The sequence below is a fragment of the Canis lupus genome, chromosome 19 (assembly GCF_048164855.1).
Source record: "Canis lupus baileyi chromosome 19, mCanLup2.hap1, whole genome shotgun sequence".
Taxonomy (NCBI): Eukaryota; Metazoa; Chordata; class Mammalia; order Carnivora; family Canidae; genus Canis; species Canis lupus.
The window spans coordinates 25,414,722-25,437,379 of NC_132856.1; the positions used below are offsets into that span (position 1 = coordinate 25,414,722).

General features: G+C 37.1%; 1 long non-coding RNA gene across 5 annotated transcripts in view; it reads right to left on the minus strand.

Moving 5' to 3' along the window:
- The window catches only part of LOC140610016 (uncharacterized), a 72,845-nt gene extending 51,022 nt beyond the window's left edge, over positions 1 to 21,823 (minus strand). The window contains exons 1-5 of one of the 5 annotated variants that reach the window (XR_012011799.1): positions 21,694 to 21,823; positions 21,540 to 21,608; positions 20,577 to 20,674; positions 5,202 to 5,435; positions 3,152 to 3,261 (exon numbers count right to left, since the gene is read on the minus strand). This is a non-coding gene — a long non-coding RNA (uncharacterized lncRNA). Of the gene's footprint in view, positions 1 to 3,151; positions 3,262 to 5,201; positions 5,436 to 20,576; positions 20,675 to 20,752; positions 21,032 to 21,539; positions 21,609 to 21,693 lie in introns of those variants that run through there. The other 4 variants (XR_012011801.1, XR_012011802.1, XR_012011800.1 and 1 more) reach the window with 4 other exon arrangements.
- Positions 21,824 to 22,658: the final 835 nt, after the last annotated feature.

Sequence of the window (22,658 nt, forward strand, 5' to 3'; positions counted from 1 at the left end):
TTGGTATGTGTGTGTGTATGTGTGTGAGTTTGGAGGGGAGGTTGTCTTGCTTTATATATTCTAGACTGAAGAAATCAGCAATCCAGAAATTCTAAGAGGCACAGACAAAAGAAATTCCAACTAAATTCTGCTCTCTCCAGACAAAGGCCAGCAAAAGGGCAGCCTTGCAAGACAGAAAGCTTTCAGAAAATAACTACTCTACTCCAGCCACACATCACAAAAAAACCCACCATGGATCCTTCCCAGCCTGCAACAGCAAAAGCAGATGTGGGAACCTAGATATCACCTCTGCCAGGATGAACAAAACACCCCAAACATTCTGCTAAAGCAGTAACAAAAGGTAGAGTATGTAGCCAAGATTTCATCACCACAAGACTAGTAACAAGCATCCCTGATCCACACTAAAACACTAGTGGACAGCAGGAACTCCCACCTTACCTAATAATGTCAGGAAAAGTCAGCTAAAACAGAAGGCTTAAATAAGATTCGGAAATATTCAAATATTTATAAAACCCCAAATGTCCAGGCTTTAATAAAAAATGCCATGCATCATACTAAGAGCCAAGAATATCCTGAATTTAATTAAAAAATCAATAAATGCCAACACAATGCTGACATAGATGTTAGAATCACATGAGAAAACATTTAAAGCAGCCACCATAAAAATGTTTTGGTGATCAAGTAACATAAAGTCTCAGCAAAGGAATAAAATATCTTAATGAAGAAATAGAAGATATAAGAAAAACAGAATGGAAAATTTAAACCTGAATACAATAACAACAAATGGAATCTAAACCTAAAACATAATAATCAAAATTTAAAACCTCTGTGGATGGGATGAAAATGGTGAAATAGATGGATCTTGGAGAAGATAGATGAAAGAATATTAAACTTGAAAATAAAGCAACATAAATTACCCAACCTTAATAGGAAGAAAATAGACTTAAAAAATAAATAGGGGGTGGCTCAATGGTTGAGCACTGCCTTCAGCTCAGGTCGTGATCCTGGGGTCCTGGGATCAAGTCCCACATCACCTCTCTCTGTGTGTGTCTCTTATGAATAAATAAATAAAATCTTTTAAATTAATTAATTAATTAATTAATCAATCAATTAAGCCTCGGGAATCCATGGGGCTACAACAAAAGATCTAGTCATTGGATCATGTCATTGGAATCCCAGAAGGATAGGAAAAAGATGCAGGACTAACAAAATACATGAGAAAATAATGGCTGAACAAGAAGCTCACTTTAAATATAACACTACTGGGATCCCTGGGTGGCTCAGAGGTTTAGTGCCTGCCTTTGGCCCAGGACGTGATCCTGGGGTCACGGGATCGAGTCCCACATCAGGTTCCTGTGTGGAGCCTGCTTCCCCCTCTGCCTGTGTCTCTCCCTCTCCCCCTCTTTCATGAATAAGTAAACAAAATCTTTATAAACACTGCAGACAAATGAAATTAAAATTATGGAAAAATGTATGTCCTAGAAATATTTATCAAAAGAAAGGTATTCACATGCAAAAAATAAAATTGAACCCTATAACTCACACCACTCATAAGAAACTACTCAAATGGACTAAGATGTAAATGCAAGAGCTGACACTATAGAAGTATTAGAAAAAAACATAAGTGTAAATCTTCATCACTTAAGATTATGCAGTGGTTTCTTAGGTACATCACTTAAAGCACAAACAGTCAAACAAAAAAACAGATGAGTTGGAATTCACCAAAATTGAAAACTTTCGTGCTTCAAAGGACATTAACAAGAAAATGAAAAGACAACCCACATAATGGAAGACTATATCTGAAAATCACATATCTGATAATGCTGACAAAGAGTAAGACAGAAGGCACAAATTCCGAATAGCAGGAACAAAACAGGGGATAGCCTACAGATCCTGCAGACAGCAAAAGCAAAATAAGGGAATGCTATGAACAACTAAATTTACTATTTGTATGAAAGGGATCAATCCTTAAAAAAAAAAAAAAAAAGTACAAGTTGCCACAGCATACCCAATATGAAGTAGACCATTTGAATAGCCCTATAGCTATTGAGGAAATAGAATTTATAATTTTAAAACTCCCAGAAAAGAAATCTCCAGGCCCAGATTATTTCACTGGAGAATTCTATCAAATGTTTAAGGAAGTAACACTAACTATATACAGTCTCTTCCAGATAATAGAAGAGAAGAAAATATTTCTCAACTTTTGTTGAGAAAATTTTGTGAAACTAGTATTACCAGGATACCAAGCTAAGCTAAGTGAAAAAGTAAATTCCAAAAGATCACATGCTATATAATGTTATCCATATAACATGCTAGAAATGACAAAATTATAGAAATGGAGAGCAGTTAATGTTTGCCAAGCATTCAGGAGGGAGTAGGAACAGGAGGAAGGTTGGTATGTCTATGCAAGGGTGACATGAATAAATTTGTGGTCATGCAAATGTTTTGTTTTTGATTGTATCAATATCAATATCTTGGCTGTGATATTGTACTATACCTTTGCAATATTTTGCCATTGAGAGAAACTGGGTAAAGGGTATATGATATTTCTTACAACTGCCTGTGAATCTACCTACATTTTGAGATTATCACAATTGTCTCAAAATAAAAAGTTTAATTTAAAAAGACACTTCATTAGTGTGAAAGTATCTACAAAATGCTTGGTTCTAGTTAAAAATGAAATAAATCTAAAATATACATATCTATCTGCAAATTAAATCCTGATGGTCCTGGGTATATTTTCAGCTGTTTTAACCACAGATTTAAAATATTTGGAGCCGGGCAACCCCGGTGGCTTAGCGGTTTAGCACCGCCTTCCACCCAGGGCATGATCCTGGAAACCCGAGATGGAGTCCCACGTCAGGCTCCCTGCATGGAGCCTGCTTCTCCTTCTGCCTGTTTCTGTGTGTGTGTGTGTGTGTGTGTGTGTGTGTAATAAATAAGTTAAAAATCTTTTAAAAAAAATTTGGAGCCATAAGTTTTCAGTCAAACATGCACCGAAAATGATTTAATCAGTCATTAGACTACCCTTCTCTTCCTTTGTTTAGTTATTAGAAGCTAAGCCTGTTTTAAAAATATATGCATAAATATATATTATATAATTTTCTTTTAATTAGAACAACCATAACAAGGCTGTTCCTTTGACACAAACCTCAAAATCATACATCCTGGTAATAAGTCAAATGAGTTGATTGTTGAGCCCTTGCAAGTCGGAACCCCTGGAGAATGACAGCTTTCTCAAATATTCCCACTGCTTGATTCCTGGAAACCGGGGTAGGGAGAAGCCAGGTTAGTAGAGAAGTGACATTTCCCCCCACCTCACTCTGTCTTGCTTGGTTCCTAAGTGTGCTTCCCCTCTGACCACTAGCAAGCCTACTTCTAACACTGAAACTCTATTAGTAGTTATACTAGCTAATACCTTCTGAGTACTTACTATGTGCTAGACACTGTGCTAAGTATATATTTAATGTTAATAATAGCTGTGCCCGGTGCTCTTATGATCTCTAATTTACAAAAGAAGAGAAAGGGAAGAAAAGAAAAAGAAAGAAAACCAAAAGAGTTGAATAACTTTCCCAAAGTCATGTAGTCTAGTGGTAAAATGGGAATTTGAACTAAGATCTGTTTGAATTCAAAACTTAAGCCTTGAGCTTACTCTGGGTGGTTCTCAAATTTTGCTATATACTAGTAGTGATGGTGACTTTAAAAAAAAAAATCTTGATGCCAGTTACACTCCACACAGTGGAGTCAGAAGGTCTGGGGTAGAAGCCAGCTTCAGTCTTTTTAAAAAGATCTTCAGGTAATTCCAATGTACAGCTAATTTGGGAGTCACTGCACTATGATCTGGTCTTTTAATTAAAACTCTGGCTGCCCAGGTGCCTACGGTTACCAACTTTCATTCACAAAACTCTGTCTATTCTAAGGCTGAGTTTCTAAATACATCCTGCCCCCAGGGAATGCCCTCATCCTGAATTTGGCCCCTAAAAAAATTGGTTAGAATTTCTGAATTACTCGGGAGACTCTTAAAACACTAGAATTTAAGCTAATGAAGACTCAACACATTTATTTCCCTTTTGATAGAATGATTCACACTGAGGCTTTGAGGCCTCAGCCCCAGGGCAATATGGGAATACAGACATTTGGGGGTTCGAAGCTTTTCTGAAGGTATTTTATAACAGACTTAGCAACAGCCCATTCATGAAAAATGAATATAACAAATTAGAAAACATCAAAAGGGTCCCCACCATATGAACTATTGGCTTTCATAAATAAAGACCTTAGAAATGACTTGCAAAGGCTCTCGGTGTCAATTATATAACAGTTAAGCTCCCCATGTTGGCAGAAGACACTGCATATAAGGAAAACAAGGCCCAGAAAGTAGAAAAAGCAAGGTTACCCAGGTAGTAAGGGGTGACAGTATTGTCCTGTCCTTTAGCTCTTATGTGGACAAATGGGCTAGTGCATGGCAAAGCTAATTGCATAGTACCTGCTGTATACATATTTATCCTTGGACAGTCGCCCAATGTCATTTGGGCTATTAGTTTCTTTTTCCTTGTTCAACATGTTTACAGACATCGCAAAATCAGGGAGACAGATGGGTAATTGATGGGCACAAATGTTGGTAGACAGAGTAATGAAAAATAAAGATGGAAAAGAGCTTATAAACCCCACAAACCCAAAAGCAAAGAATCAAAATAAGTATGTATGGCCCAAAGTAAGTTGAATATTTGGAAGAAATGGAATTTAGATACTGCTCTGTCTAAATCCAAATTTAAGACAAAGTCAACCGAGAAACATGCAAAACGTCTTCTGACTACTCTTGCCTGCCTCTCTTCCCCGCCAGAAATGGTAGGATTCATTAGCTTATTAAAAGTGGTGAGGAGAAACTTGAGGTCTTGAAACTTTTCAGCATAGTATTGGCAACTGTCCCTTTACAAAGTGCCCCAGAAGTCTTATCTTGTCTGGGTTTCGACTCCAGTTTTCCTTGTCCCAGCTTGTGATCATATGTCCCTTTGTAAATTTCTCAGAACACTCTTTACATGTTTTTCTTTTAAATTGAAACAATGATAAAGTTCTGAAAAAAAATGTCCACCTCCCAAGATCTGAATTTCCCTGGGCAGAGGAGAAAATTGTTCCCTACAAGCCCCTAGTCTGCGTGGTGGTGTGCAGGGCAACCACAGACAGTGGGAGGGGTCAGGACTCACCACAATGCTGCTTTGAAGTGAAGGCTGGGAAACACTGCATCTGAAGCAGGTCCTGGGCATACAGACATGCCTTTCTAAGTAGACTTGAGGCCCACCAAGTGCCAGAGACAAAGATGAAGCAGAAACTTCAAGACTCTTTACAAAGCACTAACCCAGCGCTCATCAAGAAAGCATTAATTCTTGCAACTGTCCCTCCATAGGATAGTTACTATCCACTTCAAATATGGCCTGTTACTACAGAGCAGAATGAAGAAAACTTTGTAATGAACATAATATGTGATGCATCTCTCTTAAGTCTCTTGCTTTACAATATAATTAGTGAACATAACCAACATTTGAGCTAATAAATATGCTTATTTTGAAATAAGTGGAAATTTCAGGTGAAAGTATACTCCTGCATCCTGAAAAGTGAAACCAACATGCATTAGTTATCCATTGCTACATAATACATTTCCCCTGAACATAGTAAACTAGACCAGCAAATATTCATTATCTCATGGCTTCTGAAGGTCAGGAATCTGGGCACAGACACCCCTCTCACAGGCTGTGTGTGGTAATCTCACACATTATTGAAGGATCCATGGCCAAGCTCATGCACACTGCTGGCAGGACTCCTGTCCTTTATACCTGTTGGCTGGAAACATCCCTTCCTTGCTACATGGGCCTGTCCTTGGGGTTATTTGTAACACATCAGTGTGTTTCCCTCAGACAGAGCAAGCACTGCAAGTGGGAATGAGAGAATGAGTAGGAATACGGAAATCATGGGGTTTTAGAACCTAATCTCAGAAGTAACAACCTGTCATTTTTCTTCTATTCTGTTCATTGGAAGCCACTAAATCCAGACCACACTCAAAGGGGAAGATTATTTTTGAGCATGGACAGTTAACAGGCAGAAATCATTGGGGTCATCTTAGAGGCTGCCTGTCACACAACATATTCCTTCTTCCCAGGTTGAACAGTACTGACGCTATGTTCTTTCCTGACCCCGTGTTAAACAATTCTGGAATGGGCATACTTTCCCTACATCCAAAAATACTAAGAACAAATATTATTTAGAGGCCAGCTCCAGGAAACACCTACCCCTGGAAGAGAAGAGTGTAAAAACTAAGATACTTTATTTAGAGAGACTAACATCTTGCTCATTAAGGCTCAGTGGGCATAGTAAAGCCTCAGTTCACTATGCCCACTCATCCAAAGCTATTACATCATAGGTTCTTCGCTATCACAACCACAATTCACCTTAAAATCACCTGACCCATATGCTAAAACCCATACATGTCCTCCCTGCCACTTCACATATTCAGGCAGCAAAGGTGCTATTCTCTCGTACTGCAATAGTTTTAATAATAGCCTTGCATGATGAACAGATTCTTCTGTGGGTCTTTCAGAGGTCAAATGTTGATGATCTCAAGTATAATTATTGCCATTTTCTATTACCAATGAAATCTTGACCTACTGTCACTATAGAATGGCAAATTATTTTAGTCAAATGCTCCCTAAAATATAAAGGAAATAAAATGATAATTAAGCTTTACAAGAAAAGATACTGGGCATTGTTATACATTCAACTAAATGTGTATGTTATTCACTATTTATACTAAATCATTTTACTTTAAAGTATACATTGAATTAGATTTATCTATAGCAAAAGAACCAAATTAATGTCCATATTTTCTTCACATCATACTGTTTTTTTTTTTAAGATTTACTCATTTATTCCAGAGAGAGAAACAGAGAGAAAGAGAGAGCGTATGTGCAAAGAAAGGGACAAAGGAAGAGGGAGAATCCTCAAGCAGACTCCCTGATGTGGGGCTCAGTCCCAGGACCCTGAGATCATGGCCTGAGCCAAAAATCAAGAATCAGTTGCTTAACCCACTGAGCCACCCAGGGGCACCCCATTCTGTTATTTCTTATTCTTTATTGGTGGGTGGGAGCTTTTGATGTCTTTCTCTAATATCTTATGAATAGGGAAGTGCTAGAATTGCTAAGTTCTCTTTTTTCCTACACAGGCAAAAATTTCACCAGACCCATTACTCACAAGATCAAATTCTCTCACATCTCAAAACATTAACTTGGCGTTTCAATCTTTTTAAGTTATTCTTTAATATATTTTGAATCTTTCTTAAAATTTTTTATGAAAATTCAAGAACCAAGTTTTCTTCTCTGTATCCGTCGTCAAAAGCAAACACCACTGTGATTCACAGCACACTATTAAACACTACGGTGCTTAATTAAAATGAAAGTTTGTACAGTGGATGTTTTGTTCACTCATGAAAATTAATGATGTTACTTGTGTGAAGATTATAGCTAATACTTAGAATTTTAACATGATCATGGCATCCAAAACATAAAATAAGGTGCTTCTTTTGGATTGCAATATTTGTAAAATTTGTTTCAGAACATTTACCTTTACTTAGCAGGTTTCCCTGTACCTGTATACACACTTTGAGCTGCAGTGTTCAGTTGTAACGACAGAAAAAATATTTTTAGTATGCAAGAAAGTCATTCTTACATGCACTATTTGTCTTCTAATGATGATTAATGCTATTAATTTGATGCTCAATTGAATTTATGAATTTTAAAGTTTGGTTATTGCTTAAATAGCCAAATAGGCCACCATTGTAAAACAGAGAATGAAGAAATATTTATCTATAGATGATCAAGCATTCAGTGGGTTAAAAAAAATACACGTTCCAAAGATTTAACTTTTAAAATGTATGTAAACAGTGCGAACTTGTTATTTATCTCAAACTATATTGAGATACATCTCTCATATAAAAATACACAAAAGAAGGATTTCATTATGTTAGTGTCAATTTAAATCTTCCTAAGATAATTTGTCTTTCATTTTAGATCAAAATCATGTCCTTACAGCTCAAAATAGGAGCCCATTGAGACTTTGGGACCTAGCCAACACTTTTAATGAAAATCACTATATTTTTTCAAGTCCTAGGATATTTTAGTCTTAGCATTCTAATGAGTAATTAGTACCACTACCAACCCATTAATCACACATATGGCTGCTTTAATAAGTAATTTTTCTGTGAATACGGCTTAAAAATTATGATTGAAATGAAAATGCCCCTGCTTTATCAGCTTATTGATATTCTTGATGAATTGATTCAAGCTCTATGTTTTCATGTATTTGCAATTGGTTTCACAAAATAAATTATGTCATTTTTCATAAATGCTCATACTCTTTCTAATGTTCAATATCCAATCTGATCAAGCATTACAATATGAAATATTAAGATCCAGTAAAAAGTCTAGATGTCAACATGTAAGAAGATTAATCATTTTAAAAGTATTTATCTTTATGTTCATGGGGACTCACTTGTTGATTTACAAATGTGTCTCTAGATCCTATGTTACATAGATATTAAATGCCTACATGTGTGTAATTCCCTCAACTACAGAAATTCTGGCCCACTAGCCTTTACTCATCCTGGCCTCCAGCTGAGGAATTTGACAGTCAAAAAGAAAAGAAATAAGTTTTAAACCTGATTTCTTTCCAAAACTGAGGATCTAAAGGCAAAAACTTATTTTCTTAACTCTGTGTGCTAATTATGTATCTGCCTAACCAATAGTCCCAGAAGGAGGAGGAACTGGTTTAGAAATGAAGGACTTTCAGGATGGCTGGGTGGTTCAGTGGTTAAGCATCTGCCTTTGGCTCAGGGAATGATCCTGGAGTCCTGGGATGGAGTCCCACATCGGGCTACCTGCACGAGCCTGCTTCTCCCTCTGCCTATGTTTCTGCCTCTCTCTCTCTCTCTCTCTCTCTGTCTCATGAATAAATAAATAAAATCTTTAGAAGGAAAAAAAAAAGGAAATGAAGGACTTTCCGTTACAATTTCCTTTCAGTGCCAACTTCCCAAAGAAGTTTGTCCAGGGGCACCTGGATGGTTCAGTTGACTAAGCGACTGACTCTTAATTGCAGCTCAGGTCATCATCTCAGGGTGATATCTATCCCTGTGTTGGCTCTGTGCTGGGCTTGGGACAGCTTACGATCCTCTCTGGGGACACCTGCACAACTCAGTGGATTGACCATCTGCCTTTGGCTCAGGTCATGATATCAGGGTCCTGGGACTGAGCCCTGTCTCAGGCTCTCTACTCAGTGGGGAATCTCCTTCTCCCTCTGTACTCCCCCCACCACAACCACTCATTCCCTCTCTCTCTCTCAAATAAACAAAATCTTAAAAAAATAAATAAATAAATAAAAGATTCTCTACCCCTCCCCTCCTCCCTCCCTCTCAACAAAACAAAATAAAAATTTTTTAAAATCCAAATCATGATCCTGAGTCTAAATCACCATCTTTAATCTAATGATTTTTAAATTTATCTTAAAATTCAAAGAAGTAAAATAGAAAAAAAAATGAGGCAATCAGAAAAGTGAATGAAATGAGCAGTAAAATCCTCCCTGGCATACTCCCTTCTCTACACTCTCTCCACAGCAATAGTCCTTATTTTTTTTAAAGCTTCCAGATATTTCAATCCATTTTGAAATTCTATAATTAAATATATAAAATATATATGATATTATATGATATGGTGTATACTACTTTATGTTACTTTATATATTGTATATAATATATATAAATATAAATATATATACACACATACAGTATATGTACAGCATTTTTAGTACTAGCAAAAGATTAGGAAAAAACTTAGTATCTATTACTAGGAGACTACTAAATGATTCATTCATATAATAGAAATCTCTGAGGCCAAGACAGGGACTCTTCATATATATACATCACAGGTCTCAAATACACTATCAAAGTTATAAAGTAAGTACAGAACATTGTGTATTGCATGCATTCATTTTTTTTCATTTTTATTTTTTTAAATGCAGGGAAACATATCTAAGAAGATTAAAAAGAAAAAACAAACTTGACAATCCCCAGGGAGGGGAATCAAGGGGCTGAGACAGAGGAAGAAGGGAGTTTCAGCACAGGTAATCTTTTGGACATTTTTAATTTAAATAAGTAAATAAAATGTACAATATATTCTATTTTAAATCATTAAATAAACAAATTTTAATTATAAAAACACTAAGTTCTGCCTTATTTTTTTTTTACATTAATGGAATTTTACTGAATGGATTATTCTGCAACATGCTTTTTATCACTTAACAATGTCTCTTACAATTTTTTTTCTGTTTAATACATAGGAGACAATTGTATTCTTTTCAAAGCTGCACATTATTCCAACGTAGATAAGCTAAAGTTTATTTTTAAATTCCTCTGTTAATATAGTAAATCATCAGTTGAGGGCCAGTCAATAAGTGCTTCATATCCTAATTTAATAAGTGCTCTACTCTTAATTTACTATTAACTCTTCCTTTGGTCTATTAGTAGACAATAAATATAAAATAGCAAACATGCTCAGCCTTATTAATAATAAGTGAATGTTAAAATAACAATGGGAAAAATCCATTACTTACCAAAAATCCATTACTTGTGGATAATAGAGCATTGTTATATGCTTTAAATAAAGTATAAAATGGGACAATTTGAATGGCAACTAGCAATTTGATTGAGAAACATTAAAATGCATATATTTTTCTTCCATTAATCCCATGTCTATGAATTACTTTCACTTAAGCAATTAGGCAAGTTAGCAAAAAAAATGTGCAGATGTGTTTTTGTGAAAGTAAAAAAAAAAAAATGAAGATAATCAGAATAGCTAATTCTGTTAATTTCCTATGGCACATCCACATAATAAAATACTACAAAACCATTTAAAATAAAACTGTAGAGAATTACTTTTTAAAAAATTGTTAAAAGACAAAGTCAGATTACCAACAATATATAAATCATTATGTGGCTTGGAAAAATAATCTACTTGCATAGAAAAGATCTGGAATATATAACAAAACATTAAATAACAATTTTTGCCAAAAACTGGAAGCATGGGTAATCTTAATCCCTTTACTAGTAAGTATTTAATTTTTTTCTGAAATTAGCATGTATCATTTGTATTATAAAGAAATAACAGAAGGGAGGGCATCTGAGTGGCTCAGTTAGTTGAATGTCAGACACTTGGTTTCAGCTCAGCTCATGATCTTGGAGCCCCATGTCCTACTCTGTACTCAGTGGGGAGTCTGCTTGACATTTTTTCCCTCTCTCTTTGCACCCCCCCCACACTAAAATAAATAAATAAATCTTTTCTTGTTAAAAGACAGATTACTCAACAATTACTAAATCTTGCGGGGGGGGGGGGGCTTGTTTGTTTTTTAGTTTAGTAAACTAAACCTTAAAAGAATGTGGGCAATATAGAATGACAACGCTATGGCTAAAGGCTGCCCCTAAATAGGTGATATGATATTTTTAAATATATTCTTTGCTGCTCTGTGAAGTATTTATAGGAACTCCCTGAATCCCAACCTCACCTAATAATGCTCAGAACAGAATACTTATGATGACATAGTTCTTGTTGGCATATACACATTTCCTTCTATGGATTGCACGTGAAGTTTGTAAAGAGACCATGTAGCATGGCTTTGTGCTAAGTATTCTCCAAGGGCTTTGGTTTTGCTATATAATTGTTCTGTGTTTGGGGGGGGGGATTTAGATTGGTAAATCATGCTCCCAGTTGGAATCCTCCTTTCCCAATATATTCTTCAGTGAAAAAAAGTAGCTTGGAAGCAACACGGACCATGGGATCAGTAGGATACCAATTTCTTCAGAGAAAAATAACCTATATATAAGTATGCTTACTATTCAAATCGGTTCTTGATTACTGCGAGCTTACACAGCAAATTCAGATGACAAGGGATTCTGTATTACCCAAGTCTATTTGATGGCTGTAGTTGGATAGTGAAGGAATTTTCAGAATATGTATCAAAATCTATTTCTTTTCTGAATTAAAAATGGAAAATTCTAAAGTTAATTAAACATTGGATATTATATCTTAAACAGTCAAGATGAGATTTCAGGAGATCAGGTGATTTTTATTTTCTTCTCTATTTCCTTCTGCATTATAGAAACTTTCTTTTTCTTTTTTTTTACCTACCCCGCCCCACCACCACGTATTAAAGAAATTTTCTAAATCACACTTGAGTGTTTTGTTATGTTTTGTTTTAAGAATTTGAGCAGTGACTTATATTTCAACATTTCTTTCAGAAAATAAAGATCTAAGTCAATTTCAATGTTAGTTGGCCGCTGGAATGTTGCTTAGTCAACATAAAAATCATCACATAATGTCACAAACTTGCTTGATCAGAATAAGCTTCACAATCATCTGAATGAGAAATATTCTAAGAAATGTGTTTTTTAAATGCCCTCAAGCCATTCGGCACAATGCTAAATAAAATTCACTATCTCTTTTACTTACTATATTAAGCCACAAAACCTTTGAAAGAAAAAATAATCTGTAGTGAAATAGGAAGTAAAATTATTTTTCTCATGACAGCTATGTCTTTTAATAAGGTCACTATAAATTCAGTACAACTAATCTACTTTTGCTCTGTCTTGTTGAGATCAATTCTTCAATTGCCAAAGCAATTAAAAAATGTCCAAATTAAAATCAATATAATTTATTCCAGAATCTACTCTCATTTTCTTGAAATGATGTACCTGAGGTCTTTGAAGAATGACTGATATGAGTGTAAAAAGTAAAACTTATCCTAAATACAGCAACATAAATACAGCTGTAGCAGCGAAAACAGTGAAGCTTTTATTCAGTGTCTGTGGCTTGTGGGGTATTATGAGAGGCTGTCAAATGAAAATGTTTAAGGTAAGAATGCCTTTGACATGAATTCTACATCCCTAAAACTTGTACTCACATAGAGGTCAGATGGAGGATTTGCACAAAAATATCCTTTGGTGTTTGGGGCAGTTCATTGTCATAATGACCCCATAATGAATGATGTTCCCTATGCCCACACTCCATTGTCACTCTTCTTATCAAGCCTATCTCTACACTCACTTAAATTTTGTCTGGCCTTGTAACTTTCTTTAACCAACAGAATCTGGCAAAAGTGTGTTGTGTTCTGCACCCTTTGTGCATGTTCCATAGTCAAAGCTTAACAGACTTAGAAGCTTCTGTTCTCATCCTTTTAAAATGCTGAGACCGGGCATCCCTGGGTGGCTCAGCGGTTTGGCGCCTGCCTTTGGCCCAGGGCGCAGTCTTGGAGTCCTGGGATCGAGTCCCGCATTGGGCTTCCGGCGTGGAGCCTGCTTCTTCCTCTTCCTGTGTCTCTGCCTCTCTCTCTCTCTCTCTCTGTCTCTCATGAATAGATAAATAAATCAATCTTAAAAAAAATAAAATAAAATGCTGAGACCACTGGGACGCCTGGGTGGCTCAGTGGTTGACCGTCTGCCTTAGGCTCAGTGCATGATCCCAGGGTCCTGGGATTGATTGAATCCCACATCGGGCTCCCTGCAGGGAGCCTGCTCTCCCTTTGCCTATGTCTCTGCCCCTCTCTGTCTGTCTCTCATGAATAAATAAATAAGTAAAAATCTTTAAAACCCTGAGACCACCCTGCCTGAAGAAACGAAAGAATATGAAATAAAAGAATATGTGGCAAGAAGCCCCATCAGGTGTGCTTGCCAAATCCACCCAAACCAGAAAGCAGAACTGCCTGACCTCCCAGGGGATCCATAGGTTTTGGTTTCAGCTGCTTAGTTTAGGGGTAGTTTGTTATGTAGCAATAAGTAAAGTACAGCATTAGCTATTTATTCATCAAGAACGGTCTACTGAGTGCCAACTGTGTGTCACTGGCATTGGAAAAACAGAGATAAGCATCAAATGGTCCCCTTTGCATGGAATTTACATTCTACTGTTTGAAGATAGAGAAGGGAAGGACCGAAGATTAAAAACAGTGTGAAAAATAATAATTTCACATGCAGAGAGGTGAGGGCAGTGATAAAAGCAGAGCAAGATAAAGGGATGAAGGGGGACTTAAGTGGGCAGAGTTGGGAGAAGATGGGTAGAGAAGATTTGTCTGGTTTGGTGACATTTCATCAGAAAGCTGAATGTTAAAAGAAAAGAAGCCAGGCAGACAAAGTAAGCTTGCCATGCAAGCTCAGGGGCAGGAGGGCAATGAACGAGGCATAGGTTCCTGAAGAAGAGGGCCAAGGGGCAGGTGCCTGAAAGAGCTTGAAGGACCTTGTGCATCATAGTAAGAAGGTCAGTTATATTTCCATTAAAGAGGATTTACTCCACTTTTAACATTTAGTTATCCCTAAACACAAAAACACATTGTTGTAAATAATTCAAGTGGTGCGGCAATAAACTCTTCTCTCTGCCCTGCTCCCGTAAAGCCAGCAGGCTGCAATGGCCATTTCATCCCTTGATTTAAAAATAAAATCTGCATCATTATGAGCTCTGGAAGGTTTCTGTTGCATGGATCCATACTGGAGGAGCAAAAATTCTCTGCTGGGAGTAATATCTTCAAATTAACTTGTTTTTACCCCAGGAATCCCTGATACTGGAGGGAAGTGTAATTCGAATATGGGTCCAGTGATTTGGAGCTTTGAAAGCAGGCATTAACAGGACAGCTCTGCGATTGAAGATGCCGTCATGGTTACAAATTCAGAAGGAAACTTAGCTAGGCAATGGAGGACTTTTCACTGCTCCTCATACCATGCAGTTGAAATAGTGGTTGATTTTACAGCTAATAAGGCATTAAACTGGATCTCTTAAGCTTTTTATATTGAAAGTAATTGTAAATTGAATTTGCTAAAACAATAACTTAAAGAGGCAAGACTTGAATGTTGTCGGAGCAAATCAAATGATGATGCGGAATGTAAAGAGCCGCTGAAACAAGTGTCTTCAAGTGCTTTATCGATCTGCCAGAAGCAGCTCCCATCCACTGAGCTTTTCTTGGCAAGTGGAATCATTGCACATTGATTATTCATCATGGAGTCAGGCTACAGGGTTCTGGCTCCAGACAGGTCAGTCATTTACATTTCAATGCTTTGATTCTTAAGGAAGATAACCTACCTACCTACCATAGAAAGAGAAGATACAACACATGTATCTTGCCAGGGATCAGAAGCTGGAGCTGGCCCATTTTCAGGAGGGGATAGGAAGGAAAAGGCAACTGTAAAATTTTAAGTTAGCTCTGTGAAAACATTCCAGTTATCAAAATGACTGTATTTGTTTGTGAGGGCTACTGTCATAACATACAGTAGATTGGGGGGTTTAAACAACAGAAATGTATTATTTCACAGTTCTGGAGGCTAAAAGCCCAAGTCAAGGGGTCATCAGGATTAGTTCCCTCTGAGGCTTTGAGGGAGAATCGGTTATATCTCTCCTCTAGCCTCTAAAATGCTGGACATCCTTGGCATTCTGTGGCTTAAAAAAGTATCACCCCCAATCTCTGCCTTCCCTTCACTTGGTATTCCCCTATATGGGTATCTGTCTGTAAATATCTCCTTTTTATAAGGACAGTGGACTTACTGAATTAGAGCCCATCCTAATTATCTCATTTTAACCTGATTACATCTTTAAAGATCCTCTTTCCCAATGAGATCACATTCTAAGGAATTAGGGGTTAGGACTAAAACACATGAATTTTGAGGGAGAAGGGACACAGTTTAATCCATAACAGTGATAACACCAAAAGGTAGAGAGACACTTAAGCATTCTCAATTTTGGCTGTGTGACATAATCTCCTGGAATGCTTTGAAGAGTAGCTATGCTTGGACCCCACCCTCACTGATTTTGATTTAATTGGCCTGGGTTAGGGACCAGGCATTAGCATCTCAGGTGGTTCTAAAGTGCAACAAGGATTGAAAACTATTCATAAAATGCCTCATTCACTAGAACATTTAAGAACAGGGGTAACTATCATTCAGAAGGGAATCTATAAATAGATCAATTATTTTAAGCACCATGAGAGCAAAGACTATCTGGTCTTTGCTCTATTTGGTCTCTATCCGGATATATAGGTCACCAATATATCCCTAGGACTTAAGAGCGTCTGGCCTGAGGTGACTGTCCCATAAATATCAATGCAAGAATGAATACATGAATAAATTCAGTTCAAGTCATATTCACTGAATACCTACTATACACAAAGTATTGCAGAAATGTAAATTTTTTTAGTAAATGAATGAGTGAATGAAAGAATGAACTCATATCTAACATTCCCTGCTGGTCTACTTAGAATATATAATGGTGTATTACAATATACAAATGAGTAGTATGCTGAAACAAATCCACTCTAAAGTACTTATTTTAAATCAACTAAACAGCCAATAATTTGCCTAGAATTTTTTTTTTTTTTTGTAATAGCTCTTACATAACTAGACCTAAGGGCCATCCTCTCTTACTGAGAGTGGAGATACTTAGATGACACCCAATGGACTCTTGGTTGACATGTTTCAGCATTCTTGCAGAATGTCCAAGAGTTGCCACCAATCTGTAGGGGAGAGATGGACAGTGCACACAAAATCATTGTAAACAATACTCGTGTTCAAAATAACATCATTCACATGCCATTGGCAGTGGAGTAATCAGCCTAAGACACAGACATCAGGATTAATCTTTCACAGAATTGGTTAGAGATTGACTAGAATAAAGAAATAAGCAATCACCTATTCAATCTAATCAGTTTTCATAAGCAGACTAAATAGTTTTAGTCCAGTGAAAAAGCTTCTTTGGTGGCTTCTTTTTCTGCTTCTGCTTCTTCTTTTTAAATAGCTCTAGAAGATTATGGGAAATTTCATTTACTTGTTTGTTTATCCAACCAGGTCTGCTATTAGCACATAGTATGCCCCTATGGAACTTGCAAAAATGGGACCTCCTTGGTAAATAAATTACAAAATAGATGTTCCTCCTTAGGGCTGTTACAGGCTTATGTCAGGGTACACACCATTTCAAGCTGGATTTTAGTGCACTGCCTCTTAGCTAGACATCTCCATGTAGGGTGCTAATCACCATATAAAGAAGCCTTGCATACAGCAAACATTGATGAGGTATCTACTATGTTCCTGGACTGTACTGGGCTCTGGAGATATGAAAATGAATGAGATACAGTCCTGTCCCTTGTGAAGTCCACAGTCCTTATGGGCAGAACTGAACCAAACGAATAACTGTAGGATAACATAAACAGGAAATGTAACTGTGGAATATAGCCAGGGCCTTAGAGAGGAGGAAATACTAGAGATGGGTCTTAGAGGGTGAGTAGGACTTTATCACATATCAAAACAAAACAAAAACAGAAAGTAAATAGAGAATGCCAAATCGTGATCACAGTAAGATGTGATCAGGGGAAAGCAAGCAGTCCTAAAGAGCCAGAGAGAAGAATGAGTTCAATAGGAATAGCTGCAAAATTAGTCTGGAATGTTGGTGTATGTTGGTGCTAGACTACTCAGATTAGATAAAGATGGATCAATTCTTTTAAAATGGTGGGGTGGGGTGTGGAGATTTGAGTAACCCAGATAATGGAAGGAAGGAAAGAAGGAAGGAAGGAAGGAAGGAAGGAAGGAAGGAAGGAAGGAAGGAAGGAAGGAAGGAAGGAGGTTTAACAAACCAGCACTCAGGAAAGATGCACATATTGTTTATCCCTGAAAATAGCAAATTTCCAGCATCATATGGTTTCTGCTCTTTAAACCCCATCTTCACAGGTCATATTTATGAATTACTTGGCTTTCCAGATGAATGGACCTCCAAATGTATCATGAAGTATTTCATTTAAATTTATGTGTTCACTAAAAGGAAACTGAGGCACCAACCCAGATTAGCCAAGCCATTTTGGTTTTGATATTTAAATCCAAGGTACAGAATAATTTTCCAATACTCTTTCTTGTGCAAATAAAGAAATGAAAGCCGTGTGGCTTCTCATATTAACATTGCTGATGAGTAAAGATGCTGTTAATCCTGGGGTATGGACTGCTTTTCCCTGAAGCCAGCAAATATTTTTTTAGTAAAGTTGGCATACACCCCTCTGAGTCTTCAGTTTATGACCATCTTCTTTCTCTTCCCTGTTTGATCTCTGCACAGCAGAAAGAAATTGTAGTAATTAACAAACCCAGTTTATGGTCAGTATTGATTTGAAATTATGTGGTATCATAACACTTTGTGATTGCTCAGTTTCCGTGAAATTTCATATTAGATCACTTTTTAGTGAAGCTGTCAGTCTACATTCTTTCTCTTTTTCAGTTGCTTACATTTTCTTAGCGCCTTGGGGCTCTGTAAGTTCCTACTCAGCTAAAATAACACAGAATCTAATTTGAAAAATCCAGTGGAGTTTAACCATAAATTATTCTGTGTTATATTCAAAGGCTAGAGGTTTTGAAATTGATCACATCAGCAACGATTGGCTCTAATTGCATTAGGTTATTTGATAATGTTCTAACATACAATTTGCACAGTGTTGCTTGAAAGATAATCTTTCAGGATGAATGGAAGCATCAGGAATGGAATGTAAAAGGAAACTGTCAGATTTGCAACCAGTTACAGTTCTACAGAAGACCAAATTAAATGCCTTGTCAAACTACACAATTGACATGTATCAGTACAACTCAATAGATGGGGACATTTTGAGCAATAATCATTTTTACCATAATTCTGCTTTGCTATGTAAAAATATTTTTATAATCTTCTGTGAACTCCTTGAGGGTAAATTAAATAGAGCTTGCCTTTGCATCTCTACTGGGACTATATCCAGTACATACTAGGTTTTCAAAAAAATATTAAACAAATAAATGAATAATGACAACTTTTTCCTATATACCGAACTCTGCACAAAATACTTTATGGGAATTTTCTCATTAATTCTTTACAATCACACCGTGAAGGCATTACCATTGTTAATTTTACAGATGATAAACATGAGCTTTGAAAGGTCACGCAGCTAGTAAAAGATAAAGAATGGGTATTGGTAGCTCTAAGTTCCTCATTCTTAACTGCTGTGTTATATTAGATGAATGCATAAAAAGTATAAGCGAGTAGTGACTCATGTGTGTGAATCTTTATTTGTGCAGTGTGAACACAGTGTAGACGTGGCCATGGGAGCCTGTGTAGGAAAACAGTCTGGGTGCTTTTCTTCTACTCACACTCACTATACGTCTGACATCAGATGTGTGGAGGTTTTCCCAACACCAAGCAATTATTTGTGACACCAGCTCGGTATGTCCTACAACTCAATTCAATTCAATTCTGACAATAAGCAGAGTACAGACCCCACCGGTTAAGGGCTTAGACCTACAACACTGGCCCTGCCCCCCACCTCAGATGCCAATCATAAATCCCAGGTTGTCACCTGTACTTCTGACCAGCCAGCTATAAATCAGAGGTTCCCATGAACCCCTTCCTGGGTTTGATTATTTGCTAAAACAACTCATAGAACTGAAGGAAATATTTACTTACTTTTATCAACTTATTATGCAATAAAGGATATGATAAAGGATATAGACGAATAGTCAGATGAAGAGAATCATAAAGTGAGGTCCAGAAGGGTCTTTAACATAGGAACTTCTGTCCCCATGGAGTTGGGGGCGGCTCCCTACAGCATGTGGTTATTTTCATCAACCTGGACACTCTTCGAACACAGTACTATAGGGATTTTTATGGATGGATTTATCATGTAGACCTGATCAACTGTTCACTCAATCTCCAGTCACTCTCCCTTCCCAAAAGATGGGAGGTGGGCTGAAATTTCTAGGCTTCCAACTATTGCTTACTCTTTCTGATACCTGCCCTTATCCTGAGACTATCCAGGAGCCCACCAAGAGTTACCACATGGAAGTAAGAAGTTCCAAGGGTTTTAGGAGCACTGTGCCAGGAATCGAGGCAGAAACTGATATATATATATATATATATATATATATATATATATATATATATATTATATTATATTATATTATATTATATTGTTTCACAGACCCATACGTCATACATCCTCACAATCCATAGATCAGGAAGAGATGCTACAGGGAGAGATGCTACCTGTTATTGAGCCAAAGGAGATTTGGGTCAGAATCATCCTTTACTCATCCATGAGTAATGAGTTGCCATTACTCATGAAATCATTGGGACATTCTGCAATTCTTAATTGTCTCATTCACTTTTCCTGTAAAAGGCATGAGGAATTCACCTACCCACTCAGGTGAGTAGAAACCATGTGAAATTATGGATTTGTCTCAGCACATTTTTGTATTAAATATTCAAGGTCTTGGAAAAACATTATTTTGAGTTAGACTTTCCAGAAAAGAGACATGTAGCTAAGAGAATTGTATTCAATGATCAAAGTATAACTGATTAGAATCAACTCTTGGAGGGCAGGAACATTACTTATGTCATAAATTAGGAATATAGCTATGACAACACACAATTATTGGGAATTCTGAAACTACTTTCAAAAGAAATCTTGATAGTTGGGTCTAAAACATTAAACAAAGTAATGAAAAAGGCTCTTACCTTGTGATCAAGTTCATTTGTATATTGGGACCCACAAAACAGAGGCCACCCCAGTGGTCCAGCCCATGTCATAAATCCAAACCAAAGGCAGCCAGCTCCTGGGAGAAATATCTTCCAGTCAGGGAAGCTCAAAACACACCAAACACAAACCTCCAACTTAGCTTTAGCTAGCTTACCTTACCCAAGAAAACAGGACCCACTAGCTTTATAAGGAAAAGTAAGACCTGCTAGCTCTATAAGGAGATCTCCAATCTCCTAGCCAACCAAGCCCTATTTCCATGTTGCTGTGTCAAACTCATTCTTGCCCTAAACCCTTCCAGAAAAATGTGCCACTGCTTGTGAAGCAGTGTATTTCCCCGATCCACAGATTATTTTCCCTTGAATAAAAGACATCAAACTCATTGCTAAGTTTAGTTTTGTCATTTGACACTTAAAAACAATCAGGTCTAGGGGCATCTGGGTGGCTCAATGGTTGGTGTCCAACTCTTGATTGTGACTCAAGTCATCATCTTAGCATTGTGAGATCAAGTCTCAAGTTGGGCTCCTCACTGAGCAGACAGTCTGCCTGAGATTTTCTTTCTTCCTCTCCCTCTGACTCCCACCCCATACCCCATTCTCACCCCACTCACTCTCTGTCAAATAAAAATAAATAAATCTTTTAAAAAATCAAGTCTCAGTTAAAACCCTGGTTCTGCCATTTACTACCTTCATGTTTCATTTTTCTCAATAGCTCCATTATAAACACCATGGATGTGGCAATCACATTGGCCATAGTCACTGCGACATTTAAAGAGAGTAATAAGTAACAGTGATAACAATAATAGAAAACAATTTTGATTACTTTACATCTGCCAGCGACTGAGCCCAGTAAACAAACAAGCACTTACCTCACTACTACAATGCACTGTTACTAAGCTCATTTTATGAATGAGCAAATTTAGGCTTAGAGCTCAAGTAACTTACCTGCAGTCACTCAGATAGGATGTGGTTGAATGGGGATTTGAATTCAAGTCATCAAATTTGTAAGCTAATCTGAAAAAAAAAATTGTTGCAATTAAAAAAGGTAGCAAGGAGGGGGAAATGAAGGGAAGAGACAGAGGATTAAGGAAAACCTCACTAAAATATAGTAGGGAGGCTGGCAAGGGAGCTCTCATGCCCACCACTCCTAGTCAATTGCAAATCAAACCAGAAGAGATGGACCTTGCTCAGGATACTACTTTAGGTACTATTTTACTACCCAGCAAGGGGAAGATTTTCCCCTGTTCTTGGCAACAGCCCGGCCAATGAGAGATAGTCACAGGTCAGCCAATGAGAAGCCACTCTACTTCCAGCTCCCAGTTTACTCCAATGTTGTTTTTGTTGTTGTTTAAGTCTCCCAGCTCCCCTTTCCTTTACCCTATATAAAAAAAAAAATGTTCCTCTCTTTGTTTTGTGGACTGGCTTATGATTTTTGCTCTAGCTTCCTTGTCCTGGATTGCCACTCTCTGCTTTCCCAGAACTCATTTTTTTTCTTGTAAACTAACTAGCAGTTTTATTTTTAAAATTAAAGGATGGACACAAAGAAAAGGAAGAGGGAGGAAGGGGGCAACCAGGAGGAAGGATGTGAGGGAAGGAAAATTGAAGGAAAAAGTTAATGAAAATGGAAAAGAATAGAGAAAACATCACAGGGTTGTGGTAAGGTATAATTGAGACACATAAAGCAAGTTCAATGTGCCTGATACTATTATGTCTTAGGATTGCTACATATCAGTAATCCTTGGGAATTAAATGTCGGTATCAATGGAAGAACCTACTGTAAATAAGGCAGTATAACACAAAGCAAATTTAAAAAAGAATGACTTAGTCTGTTATTTATTGAAATTATAGGCAAAATGCATTCTCCTAACTCAGACACATAGCACTGAAATCCTCCTTTGTCTGTTGAGCAAAGGGGATGGATGTGCTCTAACAGGGGAAGTGTTTCTCCCCGCAGCTTCATTCACAAGTACAAAATGACAGCACTGAGGACCTGGCTTGATTTGTGGGCATCAAATAGATCTAATCATTTCAATGACAAAAATAGCCAAGGAAGTCAGTTTATTC